We start from the raw sequence: 16,028 nt of genomic DNA, 5'->3' as shown, positions 1-16,028 counted from the left end.
TTATATGTGTTTTATAAAAAGAACAAAAGTTTCAAACAGTCATCCTAAAATCCACAAACCTCTCCAAACATTTATCCAAAGCTTTATCAACAGACACTCAACGTGTTCACTCCTCATCACATTCTGCAACATTAGGAGGAAAAGAGACATTTGAAGATAATAACACGTGTAAAGGTTTTTATACAGATTGCATTTATGAAATGTTAGAATTATGAAAAGAAAACTGTTGTCATTGCTGTTTAGAGGTAACACTGTCACGCTGTCAACGTTTCTCCTGTAAATGAAGCAATATTTGGATTGTCTGTAGTTCATGCTGGAGTTTGTCCTGTTGCCTGTTGTTTTATTGTTTTGTCTCTGTAAAGTCTCCAAAAGGTGCTTAGAAATAAAATGCATAATTATTATTATTTGTATTATTATTCTTATTGTTGTTGTTGTTTCTGTCAGCATGTGCTGAGATTTCAGCGTGTAATAAAAGAGCAGCACAGACAGAGACGGCAGAACAGACCACACTAAAGAATCAATGAATTTAAAAAACCACAAGAATCATAAAATACATCAGATAATGAGAGTGAGATTGAGTTGAGATTGCTAGCCCCGCCCCTCATTGGTTTCACCTGTGCTCCTCTACCTCATGTATAAATGGTCTCGTGTCAGTTGGTCTTTGTCTGTCTTGCTTCAGTCCTGTCGTCCCAGAACCACGTCACCAAGTCAAAGTTAAGTTTTATAGATTTAGATCCTATAGATCCTCCCTGAGCGTGTTTTTGTTGCTTTACATTTGAATCCTCCTTGTGTTTAAAGCTGTTTGTCTCAACAACACGTCGAGTCTGAGAATACCACTCAGTATGCTGTCGTGGCTCCGCCCCGACCGTACCATTTAACTCTGGTAACCCAAAGAAAGGTTGTCAAAAGCGTCTCACTCCTCGGTCCAGAGTGTTTCTTAACTCTATATCATCTTGCATAATTCATGTTTGGATTAAGACAACAGTTGTTTTTCTTCCTTTGGAAAATGATCTGTTATTGTTTGTTGAATATTTATGTTTGTAATGGTCTTTAACAGTCTTTAAAGGTCATTTCCCATCAACCCTGCACCTTGACTGTGCTGCGACGCGTCTGTAATAACAGGAGAAAGAGAAGTGAACGCTGTAGACGTCCTCAAAGGTGCAACTTCAGCAGCTGTAGTAGATGACTCATCCTCCCATCATGTCTTTCTCTTTTTTCTGCTGCACAACCTTCATTTAAAGTTTGTTCCAGGGTAAATACTGAATATAAACCGCTCTCATCAGTCTGGTTTAAGTTGCACCTCATTGCTCTGGTAAATATTTATGTTACTTCAGATTCTGAAACGTGAGTTGCACGTCACGACCTACAGACCGAGCTTCAGGGTGGTTTGTGCGCTGTATGAGAGCGAGTGAATGGGTGAATGACCGTGTAAAGCAGCTTTAAAAAAAAGCTAAACGTTATAGTTCAGGTCAAAATGTAAATATAAGCTTCTAATTTGGGTTCATATATTTGTACCTTGACTCCAGAGCGGTCAGTCACTGTTGTTGTGAAGGAAATCAGCACATGAGCTCTTGTAACTTGCAGTAAGGACGAGGATGTTGTGATTTACTGCTGCTGCTGCTGCTGCTGCTGCTGCTGCTGCCGCCGCTGCTGCTGCTGCTGCTCTCATAGAAAAGTGAGTGGAAAGTCGGTGAAAGAGCTCCAGTACAAACAGATCTCGCCTCTGTTTCTCCTCAGTGTTCACATGCAACAACAATCCCTCCATGATTTGCTCTACCCTGACTCCAGGACAGTTGGTGGCACTTTAATGAACACAGGCTTTAACATCCTGGAGGTGCCACGTGAGCTGAATAGATGGAGAACAGGTTACAGACCATGATAATCCAAACTCTCAGTGAAACAGAGGTGACTTCCTGTCCTGGGAGACGAAAAACAGGAAGTAACGAGACAAAGTGAAACTGGAGCAACAGACACTTTCATTGAGTCAAATGAAAATAGATGTAAACACTAAAAGCAGAGGCCAGGGACAGTTTTACTTGAACTATAATGAACCAATAAGATGCATCACCCTCAGACTGAGCCAAGCTCGCTGTCTCCACCAACTCCAGCTTCTATGCTAAGATTAATGAGCCACATGCAAACTGCTAATCAATAAAAGGTCTTGTCATTTGAACCTGACGCTGTTTTCTTCTTGTTGCTGCACAGACCTGAGTCTCCTGGACCAAGTCACGCAGCTAAAGGTTCATGTGCTCACTCACAACAGACACTGAGCCGAGGCTTTCAAAGATGAACAAGAGGAAGTGCTCTAATGTTTGTTATACTTTTCCCTTGACTTCTAAGTTCTTCTTCTTCTTCTTCTTCTTCCTCTTTTCCTTTCGGCTGCTCCCTTCAGGGGTCGCCACAGTGAATCAACCTCCTCCATCTCACCTCTGTCTCCCCCTCTCTCACACCAACTCATTTCATGTCCTCTTTCATTTCCTCTTTAAGAACTTAGAAGTCTTTTTTGACTTCTAAGTTCCTGTTTTATTTTATTATAACATTAAATTTCACATAACTGTTTTGAAAAAGCAGTTTTAGTTTAACAAAATCTTCAGAATGAGAAAGTTGGTTTTTTTTCACCTAAAAAAAGTAATGAAACAGTGTAATCGTGCAGCTGAAGTACTGAGTCCATACTCAGTATCAATAAAAGCAGCAGTATCATTAATGACACCGATGAAATGTCACCAAACAACAGAGCTCCTCCGTTTGGTCACGTGTTACTTTATTACCCGTCAGAATCTGTTTAATTAGATTCTATTTTGCCCTTTAACTGCAGCGGTGTCTGGATTCAGGAACTCCCTGAGACGTGTGACTCTGCTGCGGCTTCTGCATCTTTAACAACCTTCTGTGGAGTTTACTTACTGAAAAATGACAAAACATCCTTTAAAGTTCTGACAGCTATCTACTGAAGATACTTTTAAACATGGTTTAACACACGGGATTCACGGAGATGAGCCATTATCAGGATTCTACAGAGCCGGCTGATGAGCGGACTTTTTCTTTCTTATTTATTACGGCTTCTATTCGACTACATCTTTTGTTAAGTTGTGTGTTTCTCTGGTGTTTTAGGACGAGTGTCCGTGTGGAAGTGTGTCCTGTGTCCTGTGTGCAGAGCACATGCAGCTGTGTGTTGCTGTGGTGTGTGTGTGTGTGTGTGTGTGTCGTCAGGTGCACTGCTGGACTGGATAATTGTATAAATGGAAGAGCGAGGAGCTGCAGGAGACACTTTTACGAGTGGCCAACCATAAACAGCAGTAACTCCAACAACACTCACGCAATTACACATGCTCACAGACAATTCCCCCATCATCATCATCATCATGCGTGTGCTTACGTTTCATCACCTGCAATCCCTGTAATTGGCACGTGTGTTTTGTGAGAGTGCATCCACTAAATGTTAAAGTTGTCACCGATTAGACGACATGAAAAACAAGATAATAGAATTAGACTCTGGGATGTGTCGGCTCTGTTTGCTGCACTGGAGACAAACGCAGACAAAGCACCTTTTGTTCTTGTATTAACAGCGTGACTTTCAAATTAAAAAGTATCATCAGGGAGTCCATTTTAATCATGCTACCCACATAAGCATTAGCACCTCTCCCCATCAAGCAGATTACACGGCTCTCTGTTCAGCCCCAGAGGTCGTCACCCTCACGGCCTGTTGGGCAACAAGCTGTTCAGCTAATCAGCAGAGAGCCTCGGCTCTCCAGGGAAAGCCATATGGTGAGCAGCAGTGTGACATCACAACAAATAACAGCCACAGTGACATCATAATAAAGGCTCAGCAGTGGCATCATAAATGTCTTTGTGACCACATCTGGCTCCACCGTGGAGGTCTGCTGCCAACGCGCCTGTAAAGCTTATTCAGCTAAGCTAAGCTGAGCCTGCACCGTCAAGACAAACGTGTAGCTGTGGTCACATGACCTGTCTCGGGTCGCCACACTTGATTGTGCAGAGATTGTTAAGCAGGTGTAACTCCTCCCCTTGCTCAGCGGTACTTCAGCCGCATATGTATTTTCTCTTACATCATCGGTGTCAGAGGCCGTGGAACGACAGCTGCTCTGGATTCTCACTCACTCACTCACTCACTCACTCACTCACATTCATGCTTTGTACAAAATGAAGCCTGTTTGCAGGTGAGATGCTCCTGGTCTGGAAAGTAAAGCTCGTGTGGACGACTCTACTGGACTGTGTGAGAATAACTGTCACTCGTTCACTACTTCATGTCTTGTTCAGGACACAGTGTCCGTCCGTGCGTCACCACCAACAAGGTTAATAAAGTCAATTAAAAAAAACATACAGGGAGAAAATGAGATGTTATTATTCTCAGAGGATGAATTCCTCTGACTCTGGTGCTGCTCCGATGTTTCCTCTGAAGCCACCACTGAGTTGACATTGGTGTTAAATTAAACACCAGTTGATGCTAAATTTAAATTTGCTTCCCTCAGAGCAAACTTTAATAACTCTGATAATTCTCCAACTTCTGAATTTCCACCTGGTGCTTGTGTGTAACAGGTATTCCTGGTGTTGTGGGGACACAGTCACATAAATCAAGTCCCCGTAACGTGAAACCTAACATTTTAAAGATTTTAAGTGAAGGCATGTATGTATAGGACGAGGTTAGGGTTAGGCCAGTGTTATTTATGTCTCCAGGAAATGAATGGAAGTGGATGTAATCTCCTCTGACGTCATGGAAACCAGCGGTGACTCTGCTGTTATTCTTTTGACGATCAGTTGATTCTGTGATTCATCGTCTTGATCGTAGACAGGTTGTGTTTCGTTGCTCGTCTATGACAGAAAACTAAAAACGTCCACTCACAAAGAACATTGTTATTCTGAGGTTTGGGAAACGCTCACTGTTTTCTGACAAAACACGGAATTGTTTTCAAGTGGAAATAATTTGTTGCAGTTCTTACCTGTTATTGTATTACCAACATAAGAGACAGAGGTTGTGGTGTCATTGGTGGAGGCGTGTCTTTAAAAAGCATCATGAATACATCGCCTGTGTCCACTTTTAATCAAGTTTCACCTCCTCGCTCTATATGCAAATTCTCATGGAAGCTATTTCTGCTCACAAAGACCAAATCATGTTGTTTTGAACTGTGTGTTATCAGTGTGTCTGTCAGTGCAGTCAGTCCAGAGTAACCTGGAGGACCCCACATCAGACCCCACATCAGACTCCCTGAAGCATTATAGAAATGTAGCCTCATTAGCTTTTTCACTGCAGTGTTTCGCTCAGAGTCAACCACAGAATTGAAAGGTGATCTTAACAATGTTTGACCCACAGCTGCAGATTTTCCTTTTCTCACGCTCTTAAACTGTGCGACATATGTGAAAATGCACATTTTAGAGTGGTCAGCCCAAGATAGATCTGTGCATTAATGGTTTGTTCAGCATCTTGATAATGGCTCACCTGTCAGGCAGAGGTGAAGTGCTGAATTTGAGAGATTCAGATTAGGCCAAACTTTTATGAACTGTTGAAATCAGATGAAACAAGTGGCAGAACGTGATAATGTAATAAGAAAGGAAGAAACGCGAACACAGCATTTCCAATAAATAATCCCTTTGTGAGCATAGGAGTGTAAAGGTTGAGTAAATCAGTTTCTCCACAGCTGCTCCTCTTTGTTCAGCAGCCATTTTGACACAGATTCACTGAGGAGGGAAATCACACGGCTGTCCTGACGTAGATGGAATGAACAATACATTGTTAAAGTGACCAGAAACATCTAAAACATGTCAAAATGGCTGCTGTGCAAAGATGGATGGATGGATGGATGCTGGATGGATGGATGGATGCTGGATGGATGGATGGCAGTTTCCTTTGGTGAGTAAATCCCTGGGTTTCTAATGGAGAGACTGATCCTGTTTCCAAATCCAACAAAGTAAACCTTCTCTGGGGAAAATCAGCTGGGTCACTGAAACCCTCAGAGTTCTATAACTAGTGCGTTCACATTCAGTGATTTCACGTGGTTCATCTAAAAAACATGCAGCTGTCAAAACATCGAAACAAATGTAATCTCCCGATAGGAATCCTCGTCCTGTAATGTGTTGTTGACACGGATCAAAAACATCAAAAACATGATGCTTCTGCCACAGAATCAGCCCAGAAACGTCACTGACATGAAATACACATATTTGCTGCTTCAACACCACGACAAACAAACACTGAGTATAGAACACAAACGCCTTGAGCCTCACATTGGATGTGCTGAACCTGGGTGTGTCATCAGGTACGAGTCATTTAGATTGTAAAATGATGGCACTGATCAATCACAGAGTATGACATCAGTTGGTAGAGAATATAAAATGTGCTGGTGATTAACAGCAGAACAAGTTTAATCTCCACAGAGCTTTTGTGCAGAATGTGTCTGGATGTGGTCGTGGTTACAGCGGGAGGACATTTCGTTAGTGAAGTAAAACTCACAAGAGTTTCTTCTTTATTGGACGCATTCCTTTTTCCATTTTGGTAAAAGGAATGGTATACGGCCATGTTGCATTGATCACTACCACATCATTAGGGCCCAAACACTGACGGCTATTTCTCTTTCATCTTATTTCACTTTTGACGGCACAAAACTCACCAAGCTTGGTTTGCACATTAGAAAGTGTGAAAAGTGCAATCTGACTTTGAGGGCGGTCCAGTGAATGTTGGTTTGTGGTCATGTTGCAGTTCAATGACTGGTCAGTAGAAGAACATCAGTTGTAGTAGCACCTACATTCTCAAATATCTTACACAGAGTTTTTGTTACCGTAACCATGATCGTGTCATGTTGGTCATCGTTCATCAGGGACTCTTCTCCATTATACAGCTCTATCAGCACTGTGTTATATACACGACACAAACACACAAACTAGTGACGGGCAAAGCAGTTGTTTTCAGGGAACTGAATCATTAGAATCAGTTCATTAAAAAGATTTGTTCACAGTGATTCAGCTCACGGTCACCGGCTTTCAGCAGTGCTGTCTCTAAACACATGAGATTTTAGAAATGTCTTTTGAGATTAACGCATGTTTTCAGGATTTTTAAGTCTTTTTAACTTTGATCCACAGTTCATCATTGTTTTGATTTGATTCTTGTGTCAGACGTCGCACTAATGACTCTTCCAGTCACTTCACTCTGTGCCGATCAGAGGCCGACAGTCTGTTGACGTCACATTTTAGTATCAGCTCAGCTCGCTTAGAACCTCGCAGAGCAGGAACCAAATGATGGAAAAGTTCTATGACAGACGTATGAAAGACACTGGCCTTATGTAGCGGCTGAGTTTTACTTTCTTTGCTGACTTTAAAGCAGTCGCTGCATCCTATAATTAAAAAAGAGAAATAGTCAGAGAACAGTGGAGGAGTGGAGGTGATGAAGATCCACATGAGTGTGAAACACCAAATCTTCCAATAAAACAATTTCACATGAAATTCCTCCCACCCAGCCTCTTCTGTCTCTCACACTTCCAGCTCTAATTGTCTCTCGTCTCCCTCTCATTAACTCAGCCATCCCTCGTTCCTTGCCTCATGTCATCTCCCACCCTTGCTCTCTCTCCTTCAGCCCCCCACACATGCCCCGCCCTCTCTCTCCTCTTTAGGTCGCCCTCGGTCTCCTGTCGTTTTCCTCTCGTTACCATTTTATAGGCTTGTTAGTTCCACTTGAAACACCAAACGACAAACAATCTCAGCCCAATGAGCTGCTGCAGTTCGTCGCTGCACAGCCTAAACAAACAGGATATAAGCTGAACACTTGTGCCGTCCACCTCTGCCTCCCCTCCATAAATCCTCCTCCAGGATTTAGGCACACACAAGATGTGTAATGACAAGCACTCATTTGTCTCCCTTTGATTTCAGAGTGTGTAGAAGCACAGGTTTAAAGCAGTCACAGAGACCTTTCACCGCTGTCTACGGGACAATTTGTTTTTGTTTATTTGCTTTCATTTACAGTTTTTATTGGATTTAATGCTCCGGTTTTTATTTGCATGGTTTATAGATCCGTTTTGGTCTCATTCTGTTGGGGTCAAGAGTTTCTTAAATCACCAGGTTCTGGTTTAGGTTTCCTGCCTCTGTAATTATGTGTCTTGTTACCTAATCTCCTGTTTAGTATAAATACTCTCCTTTTTTCAGTCCGTGTGTGTCTGTTCTCTGACCCTGAGGACGCCACCATGTGCTGACCTTGTTTTATCTAGAATACATTTAAATGACTGTCTTCACTTTAAGGCACTTTTTCTGTATGTTTTCTGACAGTTGAGAGTTTTTCATCGTCAAACTCTCTCACAAGTTTATTTGGTCAAACTTGAATCAAAGGCAGTCACTGTTCGGCCCCATTACACTTTACATCAGAATGTGTTGTCTGTGATCAGACAGCACTCTGCGGTGTCCACAACACCTCCTCCTCTTCTACAGCATCACATCCTGTTAGTATGGACATGAGGTGAGGCTGCTGTAGTCACGCTGTTATTTCACTTTGTTGCTACGTAACATATTATTATTCCTATTATTTAACATTTCTATCTCCTGCATTACTTATCATTATATTTGTGTAAATAAACTTTGAGTGGTTCAAACGTGGGTCCCAACGATGGATCATCGCTTTCCAATCCAACATGTCTGCCGACACCTCTATCACATCCACATCACACCCTGTGACTATGAGTCATTGTGTGGCGTAGAGCAGAGCTGCAGCTGCATTGGGCGGGGCTAATGCTGAGGCTAGTTTACATATTCATAAATCAGTAAGAGTTACATCAAAACTATCTCATGTGTTTTGAAAACTTATCCATTATTGTTTTATTTGCAAAAAGCTCATTTCATAAGGCAGCAGTAGATTATGAAATGATCAAAATCAAACTTTAATGTCATTCATGTCATTTGAAGTAATTATTGAGAGAGAGACTTTTATTCCACAGATCGCTGAATTCCCTGCATCATAAGTACTAACACAAAATCTGTTCTCTGTTTGCTTCTTTAAGGGCCATATGTCCTGTGTGATGTTACCTCACATTTGCTCGTTGGTTATTTAGTTTGATGGAAACAATCGTAAAAATAAAAAGCGGAGTTAGTGTTCAGTCCACAGGGGAGGCCTGGCAGAAAATAAATCTATGGAAACATAATAAAAACATAAGCAGCCAGGTGACTCATGTGCCTCAGCTCCAAACATCTGCTGCCACTGTGTTTTTGTCTTTGCTCGAGGCCGCGGTGGCGAGTGACTGTTCCACGCTGCTATCAGTGCTATCGCCGCTCTGTCTGTCAGTGTGTGTGTGTGTGTTCACTGTGGTGTAGGGGGGTGACACGGAGTGAACAAACACGTCCTTTTGAGTCAGTGGCTGCCGAGCTAATATTGACCAGCGCTCTGTCTCTCTGACATGCAGCAGGTCACATTAGGCACAGTAGCGACTGCGAGCGAGGAGCCAATGACGCGGCTTATCACCTGGATGAATTAGCCTTCGTCTGTCAGACTGATCAACAACACACGGTGGGAGGGGTGAACACCAGCTTCACATGTACACCACATGCTGCACGGCACATGTTTTATATTTCAGTCTGGCTTGTGTCAGCCGAGGAGCGGCTCGACTCGAGTCTGGAAGCTCTCACCTGAGAGGAAACACAAGCTTACTCACGTGGGTCTTATTTGAAAGGATTTTTATTTTATTTGTTTATTTATTTTTGGATGTTAAAAGGTCTGGGACAGATTATGAGCCAGTGGGCCCCCAGGTACAGACTTGAAAAGGGCCCTCTACATACACACACACACACACACACAAGCCAGATTCTCCTCCTCCCATTAGCTAAATGTGCTTTTTGTCAAGCAACGCCCGCATGGCTAATAATTATAATGATTAGAATAATCTAAGAATCATTAGCCATAGCACAGAGCTTAACCTTTGTTAGCTGACTGAGAGCCCTGTCAAGACACTGGGAGAGGATAACAGCTTTATAAAGACATCACATATGTAACCGTAGGCCTCTTTCAGAGATAAGAGGTGAGGAACATAAACTGTGTTATATGACTGAGGGGCCCTGCTGAGAGACTGTACATCACATATGTGATAACCAGTGTTAGTTGCCTTCAGGGGCCCTTTAAATAGGGTAGAGTAGGATGTGTGTGGGTGTGTGTTTGTGTGTGTGTTTATTGATCAATAATTCCATAAAATAATTTCAGCACAATGTAAATCAAGTGATCTGAGAGAGACTGACACTCCTGCACCTCCTCGGGTCTCTGTTTCCAGCATCACTTCTAAATCTGCAGCATCAGCTTAGACACTGGGGTCGGATTCCTCCTCCAGCACGGTAACAACTTTCAATGATACAAACAAGCCAAAATAAAGAAGTCAAAAAGAGAGTCAAACAATAAATGAAAACTGTGTAAATAGATCTGAAAGGTCTGTCCAGCTCCATCTGATGAGAGCTGTTATTCCAAAACATGAGTAAACCCTAACCCAGTGTCTGATCCTGCATACACTCTATAATATACCATATTTCGAGTTTTGGGAGATTTTTCTTTACAGTTTTGCCCATTATAAGTGATTGGGATTTCTTGAACAACATCAGCTTTTGTGACGTCATCCATGTGTAAAATCTTACCAAAATTGAATAATTCAGATTGATCCTTGAAAATAAAAACTGTTGAGAGGAAGTTGCTAAAAGGAAGACAAACTTACAGATAAACCCATAACCTCTTTGCTAGACGTAAATATACATACAAATTCATACTTGGTTACAGCGCCATCCACACTATGGAGGCTTTTTTCTGCAATGGGAATAAATACAATTACATTCACTCACGGGTCAAATGGCTTTTTCTCTTCTGTGGCTCTGAGTGGGAATAATATAAACAATGTGAAGAACATGCTAATTTCATCTAATATCTGATTTGAACAGGATAGTCGCAGAAACTGGGCCTCTTCCACCGAGACATTACCATGCACTCCATTCAAGCTCCAATTGCATTTGAGATAGGGACGGGAGTGAACCACAGTCACATTGTCAGTGTGTCCGTGTTTCTGTTTGCAGTTCATTTATGTGGCTGATGCGCCAGAGGAAAACCACAGAAAGGTAATGTCAATAATCACACACACCAAAACAATGTGTGCAACCATATCATATGATGCTTTTAGGATGACCTGAAACAGCTTTAAAAAAAGAGTTTGTAATTGCTGATGCTTCTAGGCACAACAGAGTAGTTTCAGAAAGATACAGTTCAATAAAGAGACGAAGAGGTGCGATGGATTGATGTGGGTAGAAATAAATTAAAGGAGCAACAAAGAATTGCCCAAATACTCATTTATTGCTGCACAGGATTGAAATTCCCACTGTGTCAAATAAGACACATAAATAGACTTTATGTTGAAATAAACTGTACCATATATTACACAGTAACATATAATGCCTTTATATCAAGTGCTAACATAAAGATTAGAAGATTATGTTTACAGGCCAACAAAATAGGCCTTGATTTATATACTTGCCACTTATTTCTGACATCAATAATAAAGGGAAATGGAAACAGCCAGGTTGTAATAGTGTACACACTCTGATAACTGCTGCAAGCGACTAATTGTATTTTAAAAGGTTTAACTAATTACATTACACAGGAAACACAAGCCAATTTACCTTTTCTTCAAACTGGAACTGGAAAGGTTCCTCATTAGATCAATGAAGAGCAGGACAACACTGAAATGTCTGTTGTGTAGATTCATACGTACATATCATGTAGTACAGTGACATATTACTCAGGATCATACTGTATGTGTGACATGCATGGGCCAAATACATCAACATGTATTTGAAAATAAAATACCCACTAATAAATGTATCAATGTGAGAAACTACCAAATACAGCAGCCACATTATGTATACAAACTACACAATATGAATCAAAATACTGTATTTTCTTATTTTTAAAATACTGAAAATACTTTCCCACCCGATGCAGTTTGTTTTGGGGTTTTTTTAAGACAACCTTTTCTATATTAGCCCTATCCCCTCACTTGAACACTGGCTGACTAGAGTCAACATATTAAACATCCAAATGGATGTTTAATCTCATTGGTGTCTGCACAACCTCTAAATACAAAATAAATACAGGTAGTCACAGTTTAACATCCTATTACCATCCAAAACAATACTTTCCTAATCAATTAAGCTACGTAGATGTAAGCCACATAGTTATTAAACCCATTATATGTCATTTAAAAGTGGTTACCATGCCTCACCACACGGGGGCGCACTATCCCTTTACCCACTGTCAAGTGTATGCCATCTCTCTGACCCGAGACGCTGACATTAGCTAGTGAGCTAAATGAACATCGGTAAGAATTATAATTTAGAGGTGGAAAATCCCTGATTTATCACCTGGAAGCACCGTCTCATAAATCTCTCACTTATTAGGAGCGAGTCGTGTGTTTCATGCCGGATGAGCGGAGCTGTTTCACGGTGTGAGCCCTCAGAGAACTGCGGTAAGCATGGCTGCTACATGCTAAGAGGCTAAGCCTCGTAGTTCGCTTGTGATGTAGTTGTTGTGTTAAAGACTATTTGTTTCTAAGTTCCAGTCGGAACTAGAGCATCATAATTATATTTATTTTAATTGTTATATTATTATAATAATAATTTCCTAATGATTGAACACACCGTGGTGCTGCCTGTATTCTTGTGAACAGTGTAAACCTACTCCTACTCCTACTAGCACCATGCTAACGCTAATCGCGAGTGGCGCTATCCGCTCCGCTAGCTCAGAGTTACCAGTGTGGCTAAGTAAGCTAACCTGCTAGCTGCTAATGAGAGACAGAAACAGCAAATAGATAGTTATTGTTCTTTAACTGTGATGTACAAAGCTGTTTAAATATTGACTGACGTTTTAAAAAGGTTAAAACATAAATAGTGCTTTATGAAGGTTTATACATGCATGTATGTTAAAGTATAAGTTCATGATGGATAAATATCTTGTTTAAAGTACTGTAAATGTATACAGGCTCATTTCCAATGATTAAACCCTGTATATCCAGCATTTGGATGTGTGGAAGATATTCAGAGTGAAAAGTGGAAGTAGAATGATGTTATGTGATTAATAGTAACAGTAATGTTTTCTGCACTCTGTGTGCAGATTGGTTTATTTGCTGGATTATAGATTGATTCAGATTGAAAACGGTGCACGGTGTGGCCAGCCGTGGGATCCACTCCGGAGAACCCAAGACATCATCTCATTCCTCTTGGTGACACAGATAAGGACATAATACATAAAAATCTACCCAGGTCGTCATAGGAACAGAACATTGCACATGCACGACACAGAACGGAACTCTTAACTTCTCATCGAGAAGAAGGTACACTTTTATTTCATTTTTCTATTTGATTTTTTATGAAAGAGCTCTATTTTATTGTGGTTTTTTTTGTTTTTCATATGCTGTAATAATTATTTGTGTGTGAAAATAAATTGCCAAAGTTCAACTTTATGGCCTTTATTTGAATATTTGTATTTCTTCCAGTCAGGCTAAGGGCGCTACATAGAGGCCAATAATTATGACATGATCATTAAGTTCTAATCTTAAATGCACAAGAAACACTCAACACATTGACATGCACAGTTTAATGGAGCTAAGGTTGTAGTCCGACTAAGACAGGCAATCGGACAACTAGCACTGCGCTCCACTCCATCAGAGCACAAGTGAATATTCACTTTAATACCAGGTCTGGACTGTTTTTGAGACCCGTGATGTGAGGCTTTCACAAGACAATTCCACTCTGTCGTTTTCCCTCCAATTCAACTGAAAACAAGTCTAGATGAAAGCCGTATTTGTTGTGTTCACATGGAGTTTTGGGAGCCCTGAAATGCAGGTGTTTTGTTTTTTTTTTGTTTTTTTTTTGGTGTAGACAACCAATGCACTACTTAGGGAAAATGATGATGTCACATTCCCTCCTCTCTTGTTCTTGCATTGGCTGTCACTATCTTTGTCGTTGTCATCTTCCTCTTCTTGTGTTTAGAGATTGTTTGGTCTTTTTCGCTTTAAGATAACTTTTATTTTCTTTCCTCAGTCGCCCTGGCTCTCTTCATTCTGTCTCTGTTTCTGTGATCGTATGGATTGCTATGTATGCTTATTCAAATAAAGCTTTATTGGAAAAGCGCGCACACACGCCATATGCACAATGCTACAGTGCCACATACAGGCCTGGCATATGTACTACAGCATTTAAAGGGGGGGGGGGGGTTCCATGTGGATGAAGCCGTGTTTACAGAAAACCTTTTCACAACGACAAAGAAAACGATCGTTTCCTGTTTGGTGTCCGTCTCAGTAGCAGTAGTAGTGTTTACAACGGGAAGCCTATGCAGGAGCGGACCTCCCGTCATTAGTGAGCAGCTGTTGAACATCAGTCAGTCGACTCCACTTGATTTCAAAGTCTTCACAGAGTTGTTGTTGAAGCCATTTTGTGTGTGTGTGTCAGTGAGGAATGGGGATTGAAAAGTGATGGAGAGTGACAGCTGACAGATTGCACATGCTCACAGCTCACCCTCAGGTGAGACTGCACAAGACACACACACACACACACATACACACACACTGATGTTCTGGAGATGGAGGCGGAGAGCACAGCTGTGTTTGGAGTTGTGTGTGTGTGTGTGGACAGATGAAACGAGAGAGCAGGATAAAGTGTAAGCATGTACACATGTAGTGTGTGTGTGTGTCAAACACTGCCCTGCGGCACACGATCTGCTGTCACTGAGCAGCTGACACTTCTTAGCCAACGACTGACAGATTTTCAAAAACTAATTTGACTCCGAGGATGACGACAGGAGACACTTGTGAAACTTTTCCCAGTGTTGATGATTATGATGACAGTGATGATTAATTAACTAAGGACAGTACAGGAGAGGAGAAAATGTGACTCAATTCAAATAATTCACACAACACACTTTTCTTCATGAACATTCTTTAATCTGCCAATTTGGAGGCTGAGGGGAAGAATTCCTGTGCTTAAATGAGCAACTATAGACCAGACTTCTGGATTAATTTGCCATAGCATAATAAATATGTTTGATTTAAGTATGTGTTTTTAATTTGGATTTTAACAATGTGGCTTTTTGCCAATTCTCTGCAAATGTTGCCAATAACTTACATCTAATTGTATTAATGCTGCATGATAATCTGCTGTGCTAAATGTACTGTAAATCAACCTTTTTCTCAAATGACTTCAATCTCTTTCTGTATGTGGAGAATTGTCTGATATACTCCAAAGGACAGTTCTTATTCACCCCAATTACACAGACCATCATCCCTGAGATTGTAACATCATTTACATCAGGTGCAACATAATGTGCTATTAAGGAAGACCTGAAACTAACAATTGAGAACATGTTTACTGATGTTGTAAATGGAGTGAGAAGTAGAATCTTGTTTTCCCATTGACATCCATTCAAAAAAGCCTTTTTTTGCAATGCTCCCTCACTGTGTGAGATATAGTGAAAACAGACACACAAAATCTCACTGAAAGAGCTCTTTTGGCTGTTGAAGACGAGACTTTTTCGTTTTGTCCTCATTCTCTTTCCTAGAATGACCTCAAGAGTGTCTGCTGATCACAGAAGCAGCTTTTCTGATTCTGTTTTAGTCATCAACACAGAGGTTTCCTCCCCAGCAGAGCTCATCATAATAGGGGACCCTAACCCTGTAGACCCTGGTAGAACACATACAACAGGTTCTTGCTCATATTAAAGGTCTGGAGGGACACCAAGATATGTATAGGATTCAGCGACCTCAGCTGACCTTGAACTCTAACTTGAAACAAAAAACAATTCAAATCTCAGCCCTAAACTTAACCAGTAACTCAGAAAAGGTCTTGGTAGGACCAAGTCATGGTCTAGACAGAGAGAGTGAGACAGACAGACAGACAGACAGACAGAGATGCTCCACAGAGCAGCTTGTTGACAGCAAAGGTGTCACAGAGCGAGAAAGAGTGGTATCACCTGCAGACATGACAGCTCCATCTCTAACAGCCTGATCAGGACCTTCCATCACAGT

At 41.2% G+C, this 16,028-nt stretch overlaps 1 long non-coding RNA gene across 1 annotated transcript; it reads left to right on the top strand.

Annotated features, from left to right (window-relative positions):
- Positions 1–12,259: 12,259 nt before the first annotated feature.
- Positions 12,260–13,513, top strand: LOC131472945 (uncharacterized). Its single transcript, XR_009242159.1, has 3 exons — positions 12,260–12,329; positions 12,409–12,476; positions 13,121–13,513. It is a non-coding gene; the product is annotated as an uncharacterized LOC131472945 (long non-coding RNA).
- The last annotated feature ends 2,515 nt before the right edge of the window (positions 13,514–16,028 follow it).

This window comes from Solea solea, chromosome 14, assembly GCF_958295425.1.
Source record: "Solea solea chromosome 14, fSolSol10.1, whole genome shotgun sequence".
NCBI lineage: Eukaryota > Metazoa > Chordata > Actinopteri > Pleuronectiformes > Soleidae > Solea > Solea solea.
Note: the sequence above shows the minus strand (reverse complement) of the source record. Positions and strands in the feature narration are given on the sequence as shown.